Raw genomic sequence first — 19917 nt, 5'->3', positions numbered from 1 at the left:
ATACCGTTATGCCGGGCTGCCGGTGCAAAAGTTACGCAAGCGGATACCGCCCGCGGTATCGAGAGCTTCCGTGGATTGCTTCTGCCGGGATCGCGAGGAGAATAAGAAGATCTCAGGAGCGCGTGGGAGCCGCGGCGTGTGTCGTCGAAGGGTCGAGTCTACGTCGTTTAAAACGGGCTCGAGGTAATAAAACACGATGGTGTACTCAAAAGTCAACATGTACTCGAGCGAATCGTTCGATAGTTGTGTTATCCGTTATTCACCGAGACTATGTTGAATTTCTTGCGATTAACTACATTAGACAGTGTGTGAACAAAGAGCATTGTGGAAGGCGATTTTCTTCAAGCCGATATGATATTCCGCTCTCCCCCTCATGTTGTTTCATTTCTCTCATTCTTTTTACATTTTTCTTTTTGTTGTTTACAATTTTTTTATTTTAAGAATAAAAATCAGGAGACGAAAGCGAATTGAAATTAAAATATGCCGTCCCCGCTGTGTAAGTATGCAAAAAATACTCTTAAATATTCCAGATTTGCAAAAATATTCCGAGAAACTTCTCTCGGTTAATTCAAGTTGCTTAATCAACCGTAAAAATGAGAACACCGACATCGTTATCACGCCGACTCGTACTCGCCTATTAAGTCGCTTTCGGATTTCAACGTCGACGGTAAGAAAAATCTGGCGAATTATATGGAATCTGCAGTGAAACGAGAATGACCAAAAAAAGGAACGAGTACAAGAAGCAAACGCTGTCGATGAGTACGAAACAAGACGAGCGCGCTTCGCGACGCTGCGTGCAAATAACACAGTTCGATTGGAGTATCTGATCTGGGGATATTAAATTGCCGTTCTATCGCGAAATCGACATCCCGACACGCACCGGCGCGCCGGAAAAATTCGCGAAACGTCTAATTTATATAACACCTCGGCCATGCCTCGATCGCTTTTCTCTTTGCGGCGGGGGCCAGTGAAAGTGAGCGAGGCGGCGCGGATAATCGACCGTCCTGACGACGACGACGAATAACGCCGACCGCTTCTCGGACGAAACTCGTTTCTCCGCGAAAATGCCGCAACGTTTTTCGCACCTTTGCCGGATCGACGTACGCAATCATGGTGTGCCGTTATTTTTCATTTCCTTTTTTCCCGCCGACACCGCGCGAAGTGTCGCGTTACAAGATCGCATATTTCCGCGAGAATTACTTGTGCGCGAAAATTGCTTAATAGCTGTGAATTTCTATAATATAGTTGGTATGACGAGACGAAAAAGAAAGAGCAAAAATTCAAAAAAAAATTACACGTGTACGTAAATGCGACGCATGATATACGAACGNGGGGGGGGGGGGGGGTCCCAGGCGATTAATCGCAATTAACGAGCGACTGGCCAGTCGGCGAATTTGTAAAGCGAGAAAAGCGCGTTGCGCAATGTGCAAAGTCAGGAAGTTACTGGACCGGCGAAACGAGCGACCGATCGCCGTAAAGTCGCCAAACCGCTCGATTTTTACCGATGCGCGCGACTCGTTCCGGGTCGTTATAACCGGACGGGATAGAGAGAGAAAGAGAGGAGGGGAGAAGAAAATTCGTCTCACCTATGTAGCGTGCGTTTGGGAAAAATATGCAACGAACAACCGTCTATTTTAATTAGACCGCTCAGGTAGAACCTGTTTCTCCGATTCCCGAGAGATAGAGAGAGAGAGAGAGAGAGAGAGAGAGATCAAACCGATTAAACGAGTTCCCCTTTCGCCGGCGAGAACGAGACACAATCGTTCGGCTCAATTCCTCGTAAGATTTGTCTTAGTACGAGCTATTCGCATTCGCAAATTGAGAAAGACGACGATCAGCCGGAAATGTTCATTCTCTCGGGGCGCTGAAACGACCAGACAACGACAAAGCTAAACTGAAAACTCCCCATCACCGTTATTCCGCAGCGGAACGAAAAACGAGACAATAGATAGCCCTTCTTCCCTCCCTCCCGGCACATTGGATATTTTCCGGCTAATTGGCGGTGAGAAAATGCTTTTCATTCGCGAAGCGAGCGATGAAGTTAAGTAACGGCCACTTTCACTCATTTCTTCCACGAGCGACCCTCGAGGAGTCCGCCGGGGTTTCCCTTTTGTATGAAAACTCTCGCGAGCGATTCGCCGCGACGTTTCTCACATTTTTTTTTTCTTCCACTTTTTTCATTCTAACGACGCGAACGAGACAAAGCCGCCGTCGGTCAGCGCGAGATTCGCCTCGACTCGAACCGCCGTTGTCGAGCGGAGGAGCAATTTCGAAGGGGAGAAGCGAGCAGTTTGCCGAAAATTTCAACGAGTCCTTCAATTGTCTCCTCTCCGTTCCCGAGGGGAAAAAAGGAACAAATATCGGTGAAACTTCCGCTGATTGAATTCTCCCGCGCTTTCCACGCTTGAAAATTAAGCGGGTAACCTCCGACGAACGATGAAAAAAAGAGTCGCGAAATACCGCAAATTTCGAGGTTAATTTTCGGGAAGCTGCGCGTTTATTTTCCGGGATATCCGTCGACCACGCCAGTCCTTCTCTCGCGGATTATCCGCGATGACGAGTCGCACGAACCGTACCTACCTCTCGAGAAGGGATAATTATTTCGAGCAGCCTCTCTCATCCCCGCGTGGACGAATCGGCCGTTTTATGCTCTACATAGCTCAACCATCGCCGCGGAGAGAATTAACCTACCGTGCCCGAAAACACACTACCTTACTTAGCAGCAAAGAACGTCCTGGTCGCGCTCGTCTACAGCTAAGCCACCACATTCGCGCTTCCAGATAGATAGACAAAATGAGATAAAAAGAAAGAGAGTCGAGCAATTATGATTAAAATTTCGTTCGATTAAAAACCGACAAAGAGAAGAAAAATCGAATTCACAGACACGAAGCTGCGGAGAAAAATGTCTCTCGAATTCGAGCGCTAAGAATAGCGTAGCGCCATTATTGGCACACTTTATTCTATCGGGTTAATCAATGAGTTCATAGAATTGTTTTATATAAAACTCAAAGCCAATATCCCCATAGTCAGGCACTACTTTATCTTACCCGTTTTTTTTTTTTCGCTAATCTTCTGTCATCGAAAAAACAGTCAATATTATCGAATAAAGTTGTGTCCAACTACAAAAACATCGGCCTTGAATCCTTCACAAAAATCTCCACGAACTCATCGAGCCACTCAATATATGACTCTACGTACACTGAGAGAAACTATAGTTATTTTCGACTTGAACTACATGGAGAAAAATAATTTGCTGTTACAGCAAAATCTGTCGGTTATTATGTGGACAGCAAAATAATTTGTTAAAAGTACTTATTACCATTCGCTGGATTATTTTGCTGAATTTACAAATTGTTTTGTTGTAAGAACAAATTGGTAAATGTAGGAAAACACTATTTTCTTCTAACAATAAATTAACGTGTCCTAGGGACAAATTCACTCAGCAGCATATTTTCTATGTTGGCAGCAAAACTGTTTCCGCTCTAATTACGAATGATTCACTTATTTGGTTATGCCAATTAAATTTTATCGCTGTTGCAACGAATATGCGGTATACTGAAAAAAGATACTTCAACAATTTATTTGTGAAATATAAGGTTTATTTCACCTTATTTCAGAAGTAAACCTATTTTGACAAAATAAACCTTGCCACACATAACTAAATTTTTAAGCATTTTTTCTCAATGTAATAACTGCTTTCGCCAGAATAGCAAAATTATTTTCCTCCATATATTCCCTTTTTACGGTTTTAAAAACAAAAATAATAGTAGCAATATAATAGTACAATATAAAAGTAAAATGTAACGTAATGTAATAAGGTATTCTTATCACTGGCATTATATACCGAGAAAAATGCTGAAAAATTTATTTGTAGGAAATGTAAGATTTATTTCACCGAAATAAAAATTATTTTGCAGAAATAAACCCCATATCCCATAAATAAATGTTTAATACGTTCATTGCCAATCACGCGATATCGCGTGATGCGAGTTCTCACCAAACGGCCGATCATGCGTTATCGCGTAATAGATATTTAGAGTACATAAATCCTATGTACATAATAATAAAAGCATATAAATAATATATTAACTTATTTTGAGCACAATAAAAACTAAATAAAAGAATTAAAAAAAAACGAAATTCCAATTTTCAGCTTGGCAATGAACGTGTTAAGTATCTTTTTCTCAGTACAATGTCACACTTACTAGAAAAAATGATTCTTCCGACTACAAGTTCTTCCACTACGATGACCATAGTTACAAATACGGAATATTTGTCTCTCAGCGTATAAGAGCCACGCGTTCGAGTCGTGGGATTAATTCTGAAATCGATCGAACGAGCTGCGTTCCGTCGGTAAATTCGAGCCTTGACGTCGCGCAGATGACAGCCGCGTGCTTCGCGTTACGCCAAACTGACGACGATAAATCGTCTCGTCCCGTCGTGGGATAATCGAACACGGATAGTCGCACACAAAGATCGTGCGCGTGTTCTGATAGCATATGTTACGATTTCGCGCACAGTACGTGTGTACGCGCATCCCGATACGTTTATCAACCGGATATTCATTCTCGTTTTTCAACGCTTCCGCTCCTATATTGCGTTTTCCAGCGATACCGTCGGCCGTTCCGTCGGCGAGCGGCGAAAACGCGAAAATCTCCTTCCAATCTCTCGACTCGCATTAAGCCGATAAATTTAATCGTTCTCGATATTATAACACTGCGATATAATTGTTAATTTTCCCTCCGACTTCGGAGAAAGCCAAACGCGGATATATAATGTATCTCTTTCCAATTAAACGTTCCATTAAAAACGTCGCGATTTTTCTCATTATCCTCAGAATCATCGTCAAAGGCGGGTTTTCTATATAAATGGAGAAATCTGCGGAATCTCGCGGCGATCGACAAGAAAGATCCGTCATCCCCCCGTGTCGGGCAGCCTCATTCGCTCCCAATGGAGTCTTAATTAAAAGCTTAATAATCTTACAAAGGGGCGCGGAAAAAAGGTTCGCGGTGGGGCAAAATGAACAATACAGATCTCGTTTCTGCATTTCACGCTGGAAATTAAATTCTTTCACGCGCACCCGCACTTTATTTACCCGATAACACTGATAATCCGCTTTTTCCGAATATTCTCTCCACGAAACGGATCACCACTCGCACAGATCGCGGACAGGACCAGCTGACTGACGGCTGCCTGCGAACTAACTGACACGCGGTGCAGCCGCAAGAAGAAAGGCGCGCGGGAGAGCCGCGACTGGCTCGGAGTAGGGGAAGAAGGAACGGTGCGTCGAGACATTCCGAGATGCTTCTCGATATCTTCATTACGCCGACTAAATCGTTCTTACTTTCTGCCGTGAGCGTTAACAACGGCGTCCCCCTACCCCGTCCTATAATTATTGCTAAAGTTCATTCAAGAATTTGCGAGCGAGTCGAACAATTTTCGGGAAATTATGAGTTTCACAATGTACCAAAAAACGGCCTGCTGAAATTTTCTGTCGCTTTACACACGGGGAATGTGTTAAAATCTACACAAATATGATGTTGCATTAATATTCATCTTGTCAACATGTTTTTTTTTTATTTTCAATTATAATTACAATTACTTTTTAACACATTCCCCATGTTAAAGTAACACCAAATTTTAGTAGACCGTTTTTAACACTGAAATTTTTTACTGTGTGAACTTGAAATTTTGAGGGATATTAAATTTCAAGAATTTTAGGTTTCAGGAATTTATTTGAAATTTAAAGAATTTTGAATCCGAGTTTAAAGAATAAAAATCAAGTAGAACGAAATCATTTCTCGCGGGAAATTTTCATCTCGGAATTTATCGATACTTTGTGATCATTTTCGAAGACTGGTTTGGAAGTCGAAGGTTACTCACCGATAGATTTTACGATAGGTAACATAGCCTAGAAACTCGCGGTCACAAGGATAATCATCATTTTTCATTTCCCAATTAACCACGGCGTTCGCTAATTTATCCGCAAGTGGTGGTCATTGATTGGCCGCGCACGGAGTAATAAATATTAATTTGTCGACTTTCCCTTCGACGCGCACGCGAACGCACGCATTATTTCCATTGTTCCTCGCAATGGCAATCGTAATGCGGCTTATTACCGGCCTCATCGCAGCAGTAATTATTACGTGTGATGCGCGCGGATCGCGGAAAGAAAGTGGCCGATGAAATTACAGCACGACGCGCGTATTCTCGTGTATTTTATGTGACGATAATGACACGCACAGGATGATATCACCGCGATGACACGACCGAGTATCACCTTGAAGTACTTTGATATTCGTTGGACTTCAGGATGTATTTCCCACAATTCAAAATAATAAAACTATTATGAAAAAGTTACAAATTTATCTACATTGCATTGAAAATTTGACAGTAATTGAGAGATTGCAGATATCATAAATTTCAGAATTATTGACCATTTTGTTTTGAAAATACAGCGGTGTAAAGTTCATAACTTATATTAATACATGTGCATATGCACATATTTAAACACTTATATACCTCTTTTTGTTATATTTGTATCTCTATTAAAATAACTGATGCATAAATATAACATTAATAAAAGAAAAGTAACAAATAATAATGTTTTCGTACTTGTAATTCGTTGGTTACATATTTACCTCAACATCGTTCCAAATTAACGTTTATTATTTCCGTAGTGAATAAATGAATAGGAACATAATTTTGCTTGATAAATGCGAAATTTATGAGTGGTTCCCTTGATAGGCCAATTAAAATGCGCGGCATTAATGGGCGATACATCCTTAAATTTACCGAAAAGGAGAAAGAACGTTCTTAGGAATTCCGCACTTTCGATTTAGACAGGACGTGATATGTCTCAAATTATTTCAGCTCGTATTTCGGTTAAATTTACATTGAAAAAGATCAAGTAAAAGAAACTCAGTCTCAGGGTTACGCGGACTTCGTCATACAAGTTGCAACTCATTGTCAAAAATTCAATAATATATCATCTCGACACAAACAAATATATTTCCGCTTAATATTTGAAACACTTCGACGGTGACGACGCGCGAACCGAAACCTGACTGTCGTCGAGGTGTACATCGAAAAGAGCGCGATAGTGAAGATTTACGACACATCGCCGGAGAGATATTGCGCGGTTGCCGGGTTCGCGAAAAGGCAGGACTCGTTAATTACACGTTTTCGACCGCGATGTTTACATAATGACGTGTAGAAGATCGTGGTCGCTGTAACCCGCACGGTGCCCATCCATCCCCCTCATTTCTCAAACTTTGCCAACGTGGCTCGAACACACACATGTACACATGGCGTGATGCAAACGCAATTTAATAACTGAAGTTAATAACTGGTGCAACCGACGAATATTTCTCTCATTTGCGCGTAATTGCTTAGCATAATTACGTCCTTTCGGACGTCTCTCTCTCTCTCTCTCTCTCTCTTATCAACAGAAAATGTAATTTTCAGCGTAAAATGCAGAAATGCGCGCGAACGTGTCGAGATCGCGGTAAACCGCAACTGTTTTTCTTTTGCCCCCCTTCCTCTCCCCGTCGCTCCCCTTTGTAGAATTATTAAGCTCTTAATTGAGATTCATTAAGTAACGCGAGAGTTCAGGGGATATGTAATGAGTTTTAAATTAATCTTACGACAATTGATATTTCTATTGAGATTTCATTGCTGCTGGAAGTTACGCAATTATTCACAGCGGAAGGCAAGGTCGAAGTACGTTCTTTTCTCCCATCGGGATCGATTTAATTTCGAACTGCGCGAGATCACCAGTCAAACGGACACAATAATAATTTAGCAGGATCTGAAAAACTTCTTTTGTTAAACCGCCTCAGGCGAGTGACTTGGAGCTAACTGCGCGATTGAAGGGATCACACCGAGAGATCGGCTGCCGTGGATTAAAGAGTAGCGGGGCTCTGTAAGTCGCAACAGGAAGTCACGTCAATCTGACAATGTTCCCATTGTTCGCACATCACGCCTGAGCAGCGTTCAGGGACAGGCTGCACGTTGGACACGGTTTATTTCGGTGTCCCCGTCGTCGATCAATTTCTTCCACGACAACCGCACGCTCCAGATTGTTCTTACATGCGCCGACGGATCTTAAGGTGCAAATCGAGGGTGCGGTCGTCGAGCCGACATACACGTGCAGGGCACGTCATATACAATTCTAACGGGGAAGAGCTATAAATATTTCTTCTTCTCCCGAGGGCATTTGCAGTGGCGATTTCCGACTGAGAACAGGAGAACGCGGAAGCTCGCGCGATTCAATTTTATGTAATCGCGCAGCAAACGGTCTCATTAAAAAAGCGTCATTAAAACGACGAGGCGACTGTGAAAAATTAAAACTACGCAGTGTGTAATGAGCAACAGGTGTGCCACCGGTAGGCCGGCAACAAATGCGAGCGAAAATACGATACTGCAATATTTAAACGAATATAACAGCCGACGAGCGCGGATAAAAGTGTTCGATGAATGTCTCGCTGTCCAGCATCGATATATCCTGAGTATAATTATCAGGGGTATTACGTGTATCATTGCGAGCGTTCATCGCGTTACGCGCGTTGCTTCAAATCCAACTAACAATAATAAATACGGAAAACCGACGGTCGTGCCTCTGAAACGCGAATTTATATCGTATCTCGCGGGAGCGAATATACACGCGTCAATTCGGTCTCCTCGGGATTCGCTCTCCTCGTCAAGAAATAGCTTAACTCTCCGACGATCTTTCTACGATTTATTGTCCCGATGTATATATTAATGGCACACCATCGGTCCGTCAGTCGAGCTTTTAGCGCGTCCGCCCGTAAAATAAATATGTATGAAGATCGGATTGCGAGACGATCGATCAGACGCATATCTTTGCGCCATTCGGAAACGTCCGAAAAAAAAAAAGGGAGGAAGAAGAACTGTGAGTGATATGAGAATGATATTACTCCATTTCTTAAACGAGCACGAGTCGTGCGAGTTACTGAAAGTGCAACCGTTCTCGCGATGTATACACAGGGAAAATTTCTGTCGGATAATATACCGTGTCGTATCACGCAACTGAGATATACAGATTATCTATGTCACTAAGTGCCCCATCCGTCATATACTTGCAGTTTTATGTAAGTCCTCCACCATTTTGCAAACAACAAATACAAAGGTTTGAGTTATTATTAAAAATGACCGAAATTCCTTTAATAACTCAAAGATTTGCGTAGTTATTTGTAAAATGGTAAGACTTTTTTGTTCAGAATGACCTAATCTATATATGGCGGCTGTTGTATTAGCGATAGATTCGAAGTTGCGAACACCGCCTCGTTCCAGTCTCTGAGCGAAGTGCAGCGACTGCATGGGTGGATTGGGGGTGCAGTACGTCGCGGTGGTTTAAATTTCGGCCGACTTATACGGACGAAAATGGCTTTATTACGACGGATATATATGAAGAAGGATGAGGGACGGAAACTTCACTTTAGCACCTGGGCGTACGGTCGCGGCTTTACGGGCTGAATTATGGGGCGGAACGATATTTCGCGTAGGCGGACGGTCGGTTAGGACGAAGTCAGGCGAAACACACACGCGGACCGAGCGTGATTCACGACGCGCGTGTGTCATCCGGCTATTAAATTTTAATGATATCGCCGGTCCGCGATAGATCTCGATGGAAACGCAAACGTGCGATGGCGCAATGACGTTCGCGCGGCGTTCTCATACACTTGACTTTTCTCTATCGAATCCCTCGATATTTTCCCGATAGTTTATTATTCTGCACAGGGAAATGTTGCTTCTAGAATATTGTCCAAATACGTTAAATTTCGTTGCTATATATAAATAAATCCACTAACTTAATCTTCCTTTAGCGGAATTTTATTTAAAAAAACTAACCGAGTGATATATTTTTTGGCAACTTTTTAACAACAAATGAATAGCAAATAATAATATTAGTTAGAATTGGACATTTTTGTTCCGCTAATTTATGAGATATAATTTCTGGTTCTTATGAAACCAATTATTTTAACAAAAAATTCTATATCCTTCAACCAGAATGCGTTTGGTTTTTTCATTATCACGTTGACTATTAAATGAATGCGATCCCATTTTTTTAGATATGATTAGCTCCGTTTAATCTCGCAGAAATAAGATATATCTGTTAATAGCTGTGCACGGTGCCGAAATAGTACGAATTGGTGTTGTCAATACTCTCAAACTTTCTCGGAGTGGAATTTCACGCAAAAAATAGAGTAACAGCCGAGCCACTCGAATTCGAGTGATTTTTCGTAAAGTGAATCCTCCTCTACTTCACTCTGAATCTCGTCGAGTAAATATTTTCGCTCGAAATTGTAGCGCAAATCTGGTGTATCAGCCGCCGTCACACGGGAACAAATTCACTCCAAGTGGTCGAAACATTCACTCGCGTGGATTCACTCCGAATTTGAATGAAACATTCACTCTTGCAATTTCGAGCGACGGGATTTTCACCGCCGCTTCGAGTAAATTTCCAGTGAAACGAAAAAAAATGCAGAAGGTAAACCGGTGTGTTTCTACACACGGGTGAATGTTACTGCTCCGACCGGGGCGTGTGACATATTTTCTATGAAATAGAATAACGATAAATAATAATAGTAATAACAGGTCGCCAGACTCTTAGCGAGACGCCGCGCGTCACACCGGGTGGCATCTCAGCGCGTGCCGGAAGAAGACAATCGAGCGGCAGCTGCGACCGACGCCGCGGCGCGATGACGAGCCCGTTCATATTCTGCAACACGCGCAGAACTAAAACATCGTTGCGCAACTGCCGCGGTCGCACAATGGCGCGAGTGAAAGGCGACGAGATATATCGCAGCGCGGCGTGGCGCGACAAGTCAGCGAGAGAGAAAAGATTGGACGAGAGAGGCAAGACCGCTTTTTGCGGTCGCGTAATGGCGCAAAATTGTAGCGCACTTTTTAAACCAAGCCGACTAATTCGTCCGACCTTCGAGAATTCGCTTCAAATCCTCCGGAATTTTTTTCCTTAATCTAGACATTGCGAGCAGCTACAGAGTAAAAAATTCGTGTTAAATTTAATACATATTATAGCGGTCCATTCCAATTTTTGTGTTAATCTAACACAAAATGAGTATATGAATGAAAAGTAAGACAAATATTACGTCAAAAGTTAATACAAAATTAATCGCGACCGAAGTATAAAATGTGTTATTTTAAAACTTACACATATTGAATATCAACATAACATAAAATATTGAGATAACATAAGCCCCAAAAATGTCCATAGGAGGCGATGGCAAAAATAGTGGAAAAAAGAGATCCTGAAAAGAGATTTATCGTCGAAGCGGCTAACTCACGATCGACATTTCAGAATCAGAACCGGCGATCAAACACCCCCGTGTGTTTGTAGAGCGGCATACGCGGCGTTACTTGGTTACGATTCGCTGACCCAATTGCGTCCACCGTACCCGATCCGTTGTTCCTTCGCGGCGACGTGAAATTCTCCACGGCGATGCGGGCTCGATAAAGTTTCGATCGAACGACCACCTACACTTCACGACAGTGGTTCTTAATCTGGAGGGTCCTTCGGGAATCCCTGGGTAGATTTCAGGGAGTCCGAGTGAACTTGGACAGGGAATAAATGATTACATTCATCGGCTTTAACTCATTTACATTTCAAACGTATCGTCTGAATATTTAATGCGATATTTAACGAGAAGCCGTGTTTACCTTTGTATTATAGCTGTGGTTTTCCTAGTTTTAATTCACAAGTGATATACACGGCTTCATCGAACCGACCAAGGCATTGACTACGGCGCACCAAAGGTTAAGAACCGCTGCTCTACAACACGGCAAATCGTCGTTACGTAAAAGTCGCCCTTCTAGCCGGCACGATCGCGACTCGCTGTCTTCGACAGCGCTCGTAATAAATCGTCTTTTAATCCGTGCGCATGCACACCGTGATCTACTTTGCACTAACATAGGATTATTTTATCTCGAGTCTCTAAGCCCCTATATGAACTATATCTCTATTTCATACATAGTAGCGCTTCTTTAATGTAATCGCGTAAAATAATATACACACTTTAACATAATTACTGAGAATTGCATAAATTTAAAACAAGTAGTCAGACTTTAACTTATATATCAATTGAGACAAGCAAATATTGAATAATCTATGAAAAATAACATAATTATGCCAAATCATATATTATTATATTTTAATATATTAGTCAGGATTCTGAAAGTATCTTAATTAGATCGACAGATGCTTATAAAGGATATCAAAACCCATGTCTGCAAATGAGCCCGTTTCGGCTCTAGAGTGAATTTATAGCAGATATTTACGATAGGAAAAATAAAAAACGCTTTTTCGTCAATCTTTTCGTGAAAAGAAAGCGGAAAAAATCACAGAAAAGAAATGAGAAAAAACCCCTGTTCTTCCGAGTCTTTAAAAATAGAAATTTAACAGGGAAGAACCCGCGCAGAAATTTCGCGCGATTGTCGGTAACCACGCCGCCGCTATTGCCGTCTTCCTGGCGATTTAAATGCCACGGTAGTACACTAACGCTGTCGAACGCCGCGACCTGCCGGCCGGTTGCAGCCTCGGCTGAAAGTGGTTGGTATTAAAGAGCACGGCGGTCGTTCCTTTCAAATGCCGCTCCGACATTTGACGAGGTCAAGACGGTGCGTGCGTGAGCGCGCGCGCGTTCGATACGTTCGAGAGTCGGACACGCGAGGGAAAATGACGCGGTTAATAATTCTAATACTTTCACGGCGGCATACATGACGCGAATGACAGATAACGCGCGCGAATTATAATCGCCGGCGGAAGCCGACGGCTATGGACTACTACGTCGCTCTGATTGCATCTGGTGGACGTTACGATTATTCCTACCGCCTTTTCCCCTCATCGTGTCACGAGCGACTTCCGTTTCCCGTGCTTTCTTTCTTTTTTTAACCATCTGCGCTGCAACGACGCGTCATTGCATGCGCACGTGACGACGCGAGTCTTCCAGCTGCAACGTCGTAATATTGCCATGTCATTTGTTATCTTAGTGGAAATACCTCTCGAGTGTCGCAGTGGTTTGTTGTGACATTCTACGAGCGAGTTGGTGGCCGATTAATTGCCAGTGCAAATGGTTAATTGGTTTTGTGCGAAATATCTTAAAGCCGAGTCTAATTTTTCATATCTGTTCGTGATGATGGTACAACAGGCAGCTTGCTGAGCTTCTTTTCGCGAGAAACAGCGTATGCAACCGAATCGAAATTTGGATTCCACATTAGTCCCGCAAACTCGTCGAACTTCTTTTAAAGACTATTTAATGTGAAGAAAACGACAGTAAGTAAGTAATCAAGATGAAACAATAGCTTGTATGTTAAGGGCTGCTAAGCGATAAATTGCGAGTTACTTCCCGACCATCGCGCCGTCAAAGAATTCTATAGAATATTATTAACAAGAGAAATAAAAAGCAGTTATCGTAACGTGGTCCGTAATGGAAACTATTTCATGATACTATAAACGAGAGTCGGTCGAAACGTATCGTTTTACGAGAAGAACGTGCTATATCTCTTTCCGGGGACTTCGGAATCGCGAGCTCACAGTCGACGTTTTTATAGGGACACTTTTCAATCTCCATAATAAATACTCCTGCGCCGCGGTCTCAGTATCATGATTTATGGGACAAGCGGCGCATCGACGATTTCGTGAGGTAAGATTTACACCTCGGTTTACCCCGGAGACAAGCTTCGGCAAATCCTCGTACGCTACAGCGACGAAGACCGCATTCGCCCCTCCGCCCATGCCCTGTAACCGTCCGACAAATAAAACACGAAATGTCGGAGCGAACCGTTAGTAAATACTTGATGACACCCGGGTCAAACGACGGAATACCGATGAACGGTAAGGCGGATCGGGGCGAGCGGAACTTGCCAATTTTTCGTCATCGCCTGCCAAGCCTGCGCACATCCCCGCGAGGATCCTTGAACGGATTGGCGCCGACAGGATGCCGAAACGAAACGCGCAGACGGCAGGAACGTTAGATCTCCTTCGAAGTCGAAGAAGACGAGACTTTTTTTTATCAAACTTTTTTCGGAATAAAGGAGAGTGAGAAATGATACGACGGTGCGACGTTACGAAGAATTTTCTGTCCCGTTAAGTCCTTCAAGATCTCTCTCTCTCTTTCTTTCTTCGAATGCAATCGTACGCCGGTCTCGTTTCGCAAACTCGGTCACTTATCGCTCGTTCGTAAGAAACACGTGCACCAGGCGTCATAAATGCTTTAACACTCGGATTTAACGTCGTTGGACATACACAGCAAGACGCATCGCATATATATATATATATATATATATATATTACTACAAGTTATGAATTCTACACCGCTGTATTTTCAAAATAAAATGATCAATCATTCTGAAATTTATGTATAATATCTGCATTTCAGTCTTTAATATCACGGTAGATTTTCATCAATCTTATTTTTAGTTTAGGAGATATTAAAAAGGGAAATTAAAAATATCACGCCAATTTCAAAGAAAAGGTATAAAAAGTGATAACTCTAGTTGCAAATATTTTAGCTTTCGAATGGTCAATCTCTTTTAATTGCACGAGCAGTTAGATGATATTTCAATGCAATGCAAGTAAGTTTTATCGAATTCTTATTAAACTCATTTCATCTTACAACTTCCTTAAGCATTATAACACAAAAATTAATTAGTTGGATATAAGAGCGCTTAATCAGCGCATAATTTCTATATATTTGCGCAACAGTTAACAAGGATCGATACTATACGACACCTCTGACTCGCGACGATTATAAACACGGCGGAAATGATTTCCGTGAATAAAAGTTTATTGCTCCGGCGCGCCCCCCGATCATTTTTTTTCTCTTTTCCATGAGGACGAGCTAAATCGTAAAATCGTCCGCGACGGGCTCGTGAGTAAAGTAAAATACGCGACGAATTAATTTCCCGGATCGTCCCCTAGATCCTGCGGGGGATCGATGGATCTCCCGAGCCCGCTCCCTCGCGGTGATTCATCGCCGAGTATCGCGCGTTTACATATATATTCATGGCGATACTTTTTCGCACGCGATATACCCTTATCGATCATAAATATTCCGCGACGGTCGTAATCCCAGATTTACCTATATCTATCTATCTATCTATCTAACCGTCTGTCTATTTGCGTGCATACGCAACGCGATAAATTTCAGACAGGCGGAGCGAGACGGAAGAACGGCCCATTTCGCCGAAAAGATTGACGCGTCGAAAATTGCCGCTACCTTAAAGTAAAGCCACCAGAGAGACGAATTTTCGCGAAAAATGGAGCGACGGCTGGTCGAGCCGCGCTGGGCGAAATGCATAAAATGAATACTGACGTTAACGCCCCGTCGAGGAAAGCGGATCGAACATGTGAAACTCGTATTTTAAGACGAACGAGACGTGTGTTGTTACATTATGCACCCGGGGGATCATTGCACTCCGGCGATTGCGCTAATTGCATCCGATAAATGATGAAGATAATAGTTAGCAGAGTAACGCGACGTTTCGAGGAGGAAAATTACGTTTGGAAACCTCCGAAAATTGTAAGATTCAAGAGTCTCTCCGAGGAGCTTTTTCAATTCGGGATTGAATTTCAAAGATCGGAGGATAAGGGGTGGTATTAAAGTCTGAGGAAAGTTCTCCAGAGAGATTTGAGGTACGTAAATAGTCGTATCGATGCGCGTCTCGGAGGGAAAAATAAGATTTTCCGTCGCTATTGCGAGCGGTGTTCGGCGATTACCCTCAAACGAGAGAGAACTACCATCCTCGGCCGCGGTGATATAAACCCGACCGGGCAAGTTCCAGTTTTACGATCGACGGTCCCCGCCGGCATCAGGAAGCTCGTAACCGAAAGGTACGCCGCGCCGGTAAGGTCATTACATCGTTACCATTAGGGCTGCCGGCCATGGCGGGAAATGCACGTAGGGTGCATTAATGGATGGGTGGCAACGTGGTAAGTGTTTAACGGTGTTGCTGCTACTCTCCCGACTACGCCTGACGAGGCTGGCTAATTAACCGACGCACCGACTTCCAGGATGGGACTCTTCCGCAAGGAGGAAATTCTCTCGCGAGACGTCGTCCGAAACTTTCGCTCCTCTCGCTCTCGGAAACCTCGGGCTATTTCGCGCGACGAAAATCCCGTCGAAAGGGAAGGTCTCTTTCCATTTCCGAAAATTCCTCATCTTTCCGCGAGGAAAAGCAGCAAAAGGAGATCTTGCGGTACGAATACGACCGCGACCGCTGAATCTTCCGTGTCTTCTTGCTCGAATAATTACGCGATGCGCGCCGAGGACGGAATTCTTTTTTGTGAAAAGAGGATTCTCTCTCTTACGACGAAACTTTCATTTCCAACTCTCGTGGAAATGGAACTGCTACTTCGCGCCACGAAGAGTAGCGAAGAAGGAAGGATCTAGTGTACAATCGGATTCTTCATTCTCGAGATTTCTGTAATTCTCAAGAATTCATACGTCGCAAAGACATCGTTCCATAAAAGTTGCGATGATCGTCGCGTCATTGTGTCTACGTAAGGTTACAGTATACATATATCGCGAAGCCATAATCCAAAGCGTGCCAACATACAAGGACTCTGAGAGTGGCGGTCGAGTTTTCAGTCGACAACAGCAGCAACCGAAATGGGGAAGAAAAGGGGCTTGAAGTCGTTATGCGAACGAGTAAGGAGGGAAGACCAAATCGTACATTGCTCCCTGCTCCAAAGGATCGCCGCGAAAATCCCAAATGAGTTCCCGGCGCGTCTGCCAAAAACTGAAAGCGCCTGGAAACGCTCGGAGCATCCGGTATATTCGCGGTGTTTCTCGTTCGCATCGAGCTTCCTACAGCGAGAGACACGTCCATGTGAAAAGCTTCATGTCGGCTGGCCGGCTGTTGATCGATGCGCATCGATGTAATATCGAGTATGTATTATCCGAATGGCAAACATATCGGCACGCTCGCTTTGAAACCTGCCGATCCTCGGAGCCGACGGGTTTTTAATAGTTTTAACACCAAATTGCGCGCTGTAGCGATGAGCCCACGCGTTTCGCGTTATTGTCACGCTAAACAAATCTATCGATCAACATGACAATGTTATATATTCAACAATGCAATATCTACACTATCAATTTAACAATTTTAAATGTCAAAATATTATAATATTGACCAATATAACAAGGTTATGAATTCAAATTTGCAAAAGTTGACCAAGAAACGTGGAATTGTTTAAAAATTAATACTGTTGTTTGCACAATGATGAAAGAAATCAACCGACTTAAAGAAAAACATATAATTCCATCGAGCACAACTTATTTTGGCTTGGTGGACAAGCAAGAACTACCACTTAATTTGAAGAAAACAATCAAATATGTTCATGTCGGCCAATGTCTGTTTTTCCTATCAAACCTGATAAAAACAGCTTAATGATAAAATCTCAGTTGTTTACTTTTTGAACATGGTGTCATCGGAGTCATCGTTACTTTCTGTTTTCTTTGAATCTTTTGTTTTGTCTCTAAAGGGCTAGGAGTTATTGATTTCTTGTGTTCGAATTTCTTTTTTAAAAAACTCAAATAGAGTAAGAAAAAAGTGAGTTTTCTCTTGAAAGTAAGATATTTCTAAATAAGTGAGGAAATGTGAGTCGCTTCCATGCCTGTTCTATTAAAAAAGATCCAGTTGCAGATGCATGTGGTTGCGTCTGCAAAAAATTAACGCCACGGAAAATCGAAGAGCCCTCGTTAATCCCTCCAACTTCTTCCTCCATCACGCTTCTCGGTCGTCTACTGCGATCGCCTAGAATCACCTGTGTACTCCGTGGAATCTGCTGCGGGTAAAAATTTCGCAAAAATGTGAAACGCGCGAGTGTAAAAAAGAATCCACGAAGACGTCGACACGCGAAGATCCGCGGGGCTTTAATAAATCCAAGAATCTGAATATTCGCTACGGCGCGCGAGATAAAAATCTACAGCTCACGGGGCCGGGATATTCGCGGGACAAAGTACGATTTTGTCCACTTGGCTCATTCGAGGAGCCCTCTGAATAGAAACGGACGTTTTGTCGTCGCACACATCGGGAAACGGCCAGACGACGCTGTTGTTAATGTGACAATGTAAGAACATCGCGTGATATGACGGTTATAAGAAAAGGATTCGCGTGTATGTGTGTATTTTATGGATTCGAGAGTTGGCTGGATACTAGATGACGCGATCGTATCGAAACTTCAAGGGGTTTATGCCTGTGTAAAATCGACAGGGTAGACCGTTATGATGGTCATAAAATAATACCTGTCTCCTCCCGATTTTATTGCCCCGCGACGAGAGATCGTGGATTAAACTGACGTTCCATATTTCGCGTACGTATTTAACCCTTTCGCCACGTCGTGTCTATCGTTCCTCGCCTTTCGTCTAGTTCTCGTCATACCTCTCTTGCTTCTTTCTTTCTCTCGCTTGTCTCTCGAATTCGGCAATACAGTGACCTTTTATCCAATCGAGTTCTTCTTGGTTGTCGCGGCCATATTTTAACGACACAATGCGCATCATCGTCCATCTCTGCGGAACAAAACACGCGAATGACCGAGCGATAGCGCTCGAGCATTGAATGTCCACCGAGTCGCGACGTGCAGTCAAAAGCGCGCAACACAACGAGGCGCCAGCGGACTAATTCGCGAGCTAATTATAGAACGGTGAAACGAGTCAAAATTGTCGAACAGCCTGTCGCCGATAATCACCTTTCGTCCCGGAAATGACGATCGACGTCGACGTTTTTCCCATCGAGTGTCACTGCGCGCTATTTGCGAGCATGCAACGGTACGGCATCGGCCAATTTGTCGGACATTAATGATGACGACTGACGGCGCGTTAAGCGAAGCACCGTTTATAATCGCGCTGATTACAGCCGGGTCCATTGATTGTTCAAGCATAACCTTGGCAACGCGGGCGAGATGTGGTCGCCCGGCTATGTGGGTAGGGTAACATCCCTTCGTTACCCCGTTCTCCTCCCCACAGGCATCGACGAGGGTGAATTTTCGGACCCTATCTCGCTTCGGCGACGCGTTAATGAAACGCATCAAGCGCCCAAACAAGCCCGATTTTTCTTTCCGCCGAGGCTGACATAAAATCATTAACAACGAACGAGCGATGGAGAATGAATAATTTTGCATAACAAACCGAACGGGGCTGAAATGGTGTGAGGGGAAAAAATTGGCGGCGGCAACACGCACACGCGCAACCGAAAATCGATGGCGCGAGTATTTGCGAAAATTCAGCGCGGATATCTGAATATTTATCATGGCAGAAAATATCGATATCCAGCGACCGTTCGCCGGGCTGGGATAATAGTTTATTGATCTTCCGTAATAACGTCGCTATTCTGTAAAGCGCAAACACCGAACGAAGCCCTTTCCTCCTCCTTCTCCCGCGAGTCCCGGCCGATTGCTTTTTACCGTTACGTGATCGACCTTTCTGACGGTCCTTTCATTTAGGATTAAAGACAACGTTTTTAATCATAGCTGACGCTCCCAAACGTAGTCGCCCTTTGTTACCTGCGGATTTCATATTTCATCGGAGCTCATCGGAACGTAAAGAAAGAGAGAGAGAGACATTCATATAATTTCTGGAATCTCCGGGAAAACAATCCGAACTTGATGTCATTCTTACAAAATCCTTTGCGGTAGGAGATTCTCTCACAGTTTTATTTAATTTCATTTATTTACAAACATTATATCCCCTTGATATAATAATACAAAATAATGAATCGCAAGTACAAAAATTTACATAAGTAAAAATGTAATAACGGCAGCCAAGAACACATGATTGAAATCGATATTATTGCACGCAATGCTAATCTGTTTAAAAGTTTAAATAATCAATTAACCCTCTCAATACTTTAGAAAAAGGGAAAATTAGATCGCGT

At 43.2% G+C, this 19917-nt stretch overlaps 1 protein-coding gene across 5 annotated transcripts in view; it reads right to left on the bottom strand.

Annotated features, from left to right (window-relative positions):
* The window catches only part of LOC106750994 (serine/threonine-protein kinase 24-like), a 99907-nt gene that overhangs the window by 32183 nt on the left and 47807 nt on the right, over positions 1-19917 (bottom strand). For 2 of the 5 annotated variants that reach the window (XM_014631715.1, XM_014631727.1), the window contains exon 1: positions 4984-5183. The exons of the other annotated variants lie outside the window; for them this stretch is intronic. The gene's annotated coding sequence lies outside the window, so the exon portion shown is untranslated. Of the gene's footprint in view, positions 1-4983; positions 5184-19917 lie in introns of those variants that run through there. 5 annotated transcript variants of the gene reach the window in all.

The sequence above is a fragment of the Dinoponera quadriceps genome, unplaced genomic scaffold, assembly GCF_001313825.1.
Source record: "Dinoponera quadriceps isolate SergipeBrazil2010 unplaced genomic scaffold, ASM131382v1 scaffold46, whole genome shotgun sequence".
NCBI classification, from domain to species: domain Eukaryota; kingdom Metazoa; phylum Arthropoda; class Insecta; order Hymenoptera; family Formicidae; genus Dinoponera; species Dinoponera quadriceps.
Note: the sequence above shows the minus strand (reverse complement) of the source record. Positions and strands in the feature narration are given on the sequence as shown.